Raw genomic sequence first — 6808 nt, 5'->3', positions numbered from 1 at the left:
TGTTTTCAATGCGCAGGATGTATAATACATTACACAGTCAAACATGATGTCACTTTCGCAAACACTCATATGTGTATGCATGATGAATGACCTCACTAGGAAGCATACACCATTGAAGGTAAATTAAGTTGAAAAACAGAAGCTTTCTGCCTTTTATATTCAATGCTTACTTTATTATCTAATGACATTCAAGATATCAACTCAAATTAACCCAATTGAGTTCTAAACAATTTCTATTCCACGTTAAAATATCCTCGCGTTCTAATTGTGTTACCAGGATACATTGTCACGCACCAACTTAATGATTATAATACAATATTGTTAAAAATATAGTCTTATATATATTATTCAAAAATATCTCTACAAGCCTCGTTACATAACATAGGAAACAGGAAAGCCGGTGCGGAAAATTTCTCAAAATAGCCAAATCAAGAACATTTAGAAATCATAATTCGATTTGGAATGAAATTTACTGTCAAAAAAGAAAAGAATCCCTGAAAATCTAATATATAAATTTTTAAAATTGGGAGGACAAAATTTATTATTAACAATGCTTACGTAATAGAGCGACAGCAATTGTTTTGCAAAAATAAATCAAACTTTAGTTGATTATAATGGAATAATTCACTGAAATGCTAAAATGTTGATCAAATAATTTGAAAAATATTAAAAAATTTTTTATTATAATTTTTGTACCTTAGTTCAACGAATAAGGCTATTGCAGAATCTTGAAATGTTCTTGCACGAATGTAACTTTAAAATTGGCAATAATAAAAAGTGTGTAATTGCATTAACGACTTAACATTAGATTTAATTTAAATACCATTTAAGCATTTATATTAAATTCGATTTACATTACGTCTACGCCTCTACACATTATCACATCATTATCTTACAGTCAGACCACAATTTTAAATTGCATTTACATCATATTAACGTTTATACATTACATATACACGTTTGTTTTGTATTTACATTATACATAATTTTTTAATTTTTATTTACATTATTTACATACATTCATTTTGCATTTACATTATATATATTACTGGGGCACCATTAACATATAAAATCAAAAGGGGGAGGAGTTATTGCGAGATCCGAAGCTAATCGAAATGGCACCATTAGAAATGAAGGCATTAGAAATGGGTTTTTAGCGCCCCTGAAAAACTGAAAGTTTCGGAGTGGGGAAAAGAGAGAGGGAGAGAGGGGATAGGCTGCAGTCCCGTGTGGGGCTGTGATTGGGCCTTGAATTACCCACAGGATATATGAAGGATGTAACAGTTTAGGATACGAAATTTATTATATGGAGGAAATGGGTTAAGTAAGAACCATGAGGGCGTTACGAAGAGATTTATTATACAACGCATCGGATCAAAGTTCGCACGTGAAATTTTATATTTCAATTTTATAATTTTTTATTAAAATTCAATGTTGAAATATTTATACTTAGTGATCGAGTTATTTGATGCTTATAGAGACTAACTTGTATCAATAGTCATTATATTATTATCCATATTATCTACATTATTATTTTCTTTTAATGGTCAAATAATTCACACTGCGTCAATGAAATCAACTGTTGAATTTAAAGGTTGAAAAAATCGTATCTCTTAATTAGTTGGCTAGGTATTAAAAAAGTGATTTGTATACTCTGGATGCCCTTGAAAAATCACAGATACGGAGTGAAATAAATTTTCTAAATTTTGATTGCAATAAAGCCTGAAAAGTTTCTAAGTAATATTTATATTCATGATTAACACAGATTACCTTTTATCTGGTAGATTCTTCGGTCAATATAATATGGATAAATATATATTCTAAATTTAATGAAAGTTTTTTAGAATAAGAATGACTTCCTTAGTGAGCGAAAATTGACATTCATTTTACGTTTATACAACGGCCATCCAAGTATTTCTTTCATTTCAAGTATGTTCATTATATTTACATAAGATTAAGTTGTATTTCTGCAGATTTTTTATTCTTCGAAAATTTGAATTAAATTAGAGCCAACAAAACTTATAATCAAAAAGTCACTCAGATATAAAAATTCATAAAAATATAGAAATATATATGGAAATTATTTAATCAATTGAAGATACAACCTAATATCCTAAATATCCCTAAAATAGGGAATATTCGTGACACTTATACGGGAAACTGAATAAAAAAACATCAAAAGCTACTGCAATTCCCTGTGTATCTTCAATTTCTTATCTGAAATTCAATTTCTAGAGATAAATATTAAAGGCAAAAAATCTTTGTTGCTGTTGATAATTTATTGATGCAAAAACGGATCAGTGAGACGAAGTTCCGGCCTCTGGCAGTAAACAGTTTGGCCGAAGCAAACGGTTTTGCGCCCGAGACTTTAGAACGGTAACTAACGCATCGTAAATAGTAGCGGCCGTCGAACGTTAATGGTAATAAAAATGTAAAGCTAGTAGTATTCTTATTGGAATAGAAAAAGCTACGACTTATATTCATATATCTGAAAAAATCAATAAACTACATGCATAATGAATATATACATTCTCACTGGAGTATCGTCATACTCCAGTGAAAATACATATATTTATTATGCATGTTGTATCATCAATTCAAATTTTAATTGGGATTCAGGCAATTCAGACTCAAATTGCAAAGCAACAATAAAACGGATGTTTCCATGAATTTTACATGAAACGGAACGTTGCAGATATTTTCAAACTACAATTTTCACATGGCACCGGAATAAGGATGATGTAAAGTGATGATACCACATGGCACCGGAATAAGGATGATGTAAAGTGATGATACCACATGGCACCGGAATAAGGATGATGTAAAGTGATGACATCACATGGGAAAGTGGCCGCAGTTCTGATCCGGACATTTCTGTATGGTGAGTGCAACCATTACAAATCAGATCACAATATACAGCCACACAAATACCGCTCTAATCATGCACCATTAATTATATTGAGGCGCCGACATGCGGACATCCAAACAATAAACAAATAAATCAGACTTGGTCCTTCCATAGCCAAAGAATTTGCGTCAAACTACCATATTTTACGACCGCTACAATAATAAATCTGCGTCATTATTAACGCTGTATACATCTTTGAAAACGACGTTACCGGAATAAGACATTTGAAAAATTGACAAGATGTAAATCATTAAAGTTTTCTGATATCATCATTGAACTAAATCCCATGAAATCCTTTACAAAGTTGAAAAGATGAGATTGAAAAACGTAATGAATTTTATATCAAAAAACTATTTTTGAAACAGTCGTTAACAAACGGTTTGTTTCAAGCGTTATCTGTACGCCATTAAATCCTGTTACGTTTCCACCGGTTTATGCAAGCTAAATTCTTCTTTAAATAACAATCGCATATTTACTTCAGTTTTAAATGACAGTTAAAAATCAAATCAGATTTTGAGTAACAATGTCTTGTTTAATAATATTTTGAATAAAAGTCGTTATATATAATACAAATTGTCTGACCAGCAGCTCAACGTAAAATTTGAATTCCTGTTCGTGGTGTGCACCATTTTTTCATATGAACAAAAAAAAACATTAATGAAGATCGGCTAATTCTGAGCTCCTCGGCTTAGGTTAGTCATCAGTCATTAACGGTCAGATATTCAGCCTCGTTAAACAAATTTAAGCGGACTGGTATATATATATACATTTATATCACGCCTCACAACTCGTCATGCCTCACAATTTTTCACGCCTCACAACTTCTATATAGGAACATTATAGAACGGTATGGAAAACTTCTTGATTACGCTCATGAATGATTAATAATGTCTAATTATAATCAATCTTCAAATTAGGGAAAATAATTAACAAAATAAAATCCATCGTTCAATCATAATTAAAAGATTCGAATTGTTCCCGTAAAATTCATACAGAAGATTACATTATTAACTGTGACATAGCTTATAATAATCTTACGCGTGGTATAATTTAATTGTACGGGACATCTTCCTCAGAAGATTATGCGAGCCCACAAAAGTTTTCTTCGCTAGACCCTCCACCATTCCGACTTGGAAGATTTGAAGAAACTTATAAGGATTACTATAAAATTAAACTTCATGTAGGCGCGAGTTGACTGGGTATTAGAGAAGTGTCCCCTTCACACAAATGCTGACAACCCCTTCACACAGACGCTGAGAATCCTTCACACAGGACTATACTCATACACTGTATTAAGTGCCTCCCATGTAACGGAAGCGCCGAGCTTCCTAAGCTCGCTGATCCCAAACGAAGGTGGAAAATAAGAGACTGCATGGGGCCACAGAGGCGTGAGTGTAGAGGCGCGGGTGCAGAGGTACGTCAGATGGCGTATTTCCGAATGTACTACTAGCACAAAGGTACTTCTAGTACAAATGTATTGCTAGCACAAATGTACAACTAGCACAGATGTACAACTAGAGCAGATGTACAACTAGCACAGATGTACTACTAGCATAAAGGTACTTCTAGTACAACTGTATTGCTTGCACAAATGTACTACTAACACAAATGCACTACTAGCACAAATGTACTACTAGCACAAATGTACAACTAGCACAAATGTACAACTAGCACAAATGTACTACTAGCACAAATACACTACTAGCACAAATGTACTACTAGCACAAATGCACTACTAGCACAAATGTACTACTAACACAAATGCACTACTAGCACAAATGCACTACTAGCACAAATGCACTACTAGCACAAATGTACTACTAGCACAAATGCACTACTAGCACAAATGTACTACTAGCACAAATGTACTACTAGCACAAATGTACTACTAGCACAAATGTACTACTAGCACAAATNTGGGAAAGTGGCCGCAGTTCTGATCCGGACATTTCTGTATGGTGAGTGCAACCATTACAAATCAGATCACAATATACAGCCACACAAATACCGCTCTAATCATGCACCATTAATTATATTGAGGCGCCGACATGCGGACATCCAAACAATAAACAAATAAATCAGACTTGGTCCTTCCATAGCCAAAGAATTTGCGTCAAACTACCATATTTTACGACCGCTACAATAATAAATCTGCGTCATTATTAACGCTGTATACATCTTTGAAAACGACGTTACCGGAATAAGACATTTGAAAAATTGACAAGATGTAAATCATTAAAGTTTTCTGATATCATCATTGAACTAAATCCCATGAAATCCTTTACAAAGTTGAAAAGATGAGATTGAAAAACGTAATGAATTTTATATCAAAAAACTATTTTTGAAACAGTCGTTAACAAACGGTTTGTTTCAAGCGTTATCTGTACGCCATTAAATCCTGTTACGTTTCCACCGGTTTATGCAAGCTAAATTCTTCTTTAAATAACAATCGCATATTTACTTCAGTTTTAAATGACAGTTAACAATTAAATCAGATTTTGAGTACCAATGTCTTGTTAAATCAGGTTTTGAATAAAAGTCGTGAAGAATATAATACAAATTGTTTGGCCAGCAGCTCAACTTGAAATTTGAGAATTCCTCTTCGTCGTGTGCGACATTTTTTATATTAAAAAACATTAATGAAGTTTGTTTCTGAGCTCCTCGGCTTAGGTTAGTCATCCGTCATTAACGGTGAGATATTCAGCCTCGTTCGACAAAGTGGACAATTATTTATACATCTATTTCACGCCTCAAAACTTCTACATAGAAAGATCATTGAACGATATGTCAAGCTTCTTGACTACGCTCATCAAAAATTAATAATGTCTAATTCTAATCAATTTTCTTTAATTTAGGGAAACTTATTAACGAAATGAAATCCATCAGTTAATCAGAATTAACATCTTCTAATTGTTCCCGTAAATTTTGTACAGGAGATTAGATTATTAACTGTAGCATAGATTATAATAATCATGCACGTGCTTTAATTTAATAGCACGGGACGCCTTCCTCAAAAAATTATGCGAGCCCACAAATGTTTTTTTCGCTAGACTCTCCACCATGTGTACTCGGAAGATTTGAAGAAACTTATCAGGATTACTATAGAATTAAACTTCATGTAGGCGCGAGTTGACTGGGTATTAGAGAAGTGTCCCCTTCACACAAATGCTGACAACCCCTTCACACAGACGCTGAGAATCCTTCACACAGGACTATACTCATACACTGTATTAAGTGCCTCCCATGTAACGGAAGCGCCGAGCTTCCTAAGCTCGCTGATCCCAAACGAAGGTGGAAAATAAGAGACTGCATGGGGCCACAGAGGCGTGAGTGTAGAGGCGCGGGTGCAGAGGTACGTCAGATGGCGTATTTCCGAATGTACTACTAGCACAAAGGTACTTCTAGTACAAATGTATTGCTAGCACAAATGTACAACTAGCACAGATGTACAACTAGAGCAGATGTACAACTAGCACAGATGTACTACTAGCATAAAGGTACTTCTAGTACAACTGTATTGCTTGCACAAATGTACTACTAACACAAATGCACTACTAGCACAAATGTACTACTAGCACAAATGTCACAAATGCACTACTAACACAAATGCACTACTAGCACAAATGCACTACTAACACAAATGCACTACTAGCACAAATGCACTACTAACACAAATGCATTACTAGCACAAATGTATTTATTTCTAAAGAAGCGTGAGTGAAGTTTGTGACTAACTAAGCCAGCTTATCCCAAATGAACCTGAAACAAAAGTCGCAGCGGCCAGGGAGGCGTGAGTTATTTTCTTTTGTATTTCCTGTGGTGAGGAAAATTGACCCAGCCACGCTTGGCATGTCAAGCTGAGTCAAAAAATCGAAAACACAAATAAAAAAAAATAAAAAT

This window comes from Hyalella azteca, unplaced genomic scaffold, assembly GCF_000764305.2.
Source record: "Hyalella azteca isolate HAZT.00-mixed unplaced genomic scaffold, Hazt_2.0.2 contig907, whole genome shotgun sequence".
Classification (NCBI taxonomy): Eukaryota; Metazoa; Arthropoda; class Malacostraca; order Amphipoda; family Hyalellidae; genus Hyalella; species Hyalella azteca.
This window is presented reverse-complemented; position numbering follows the sequence as displayed.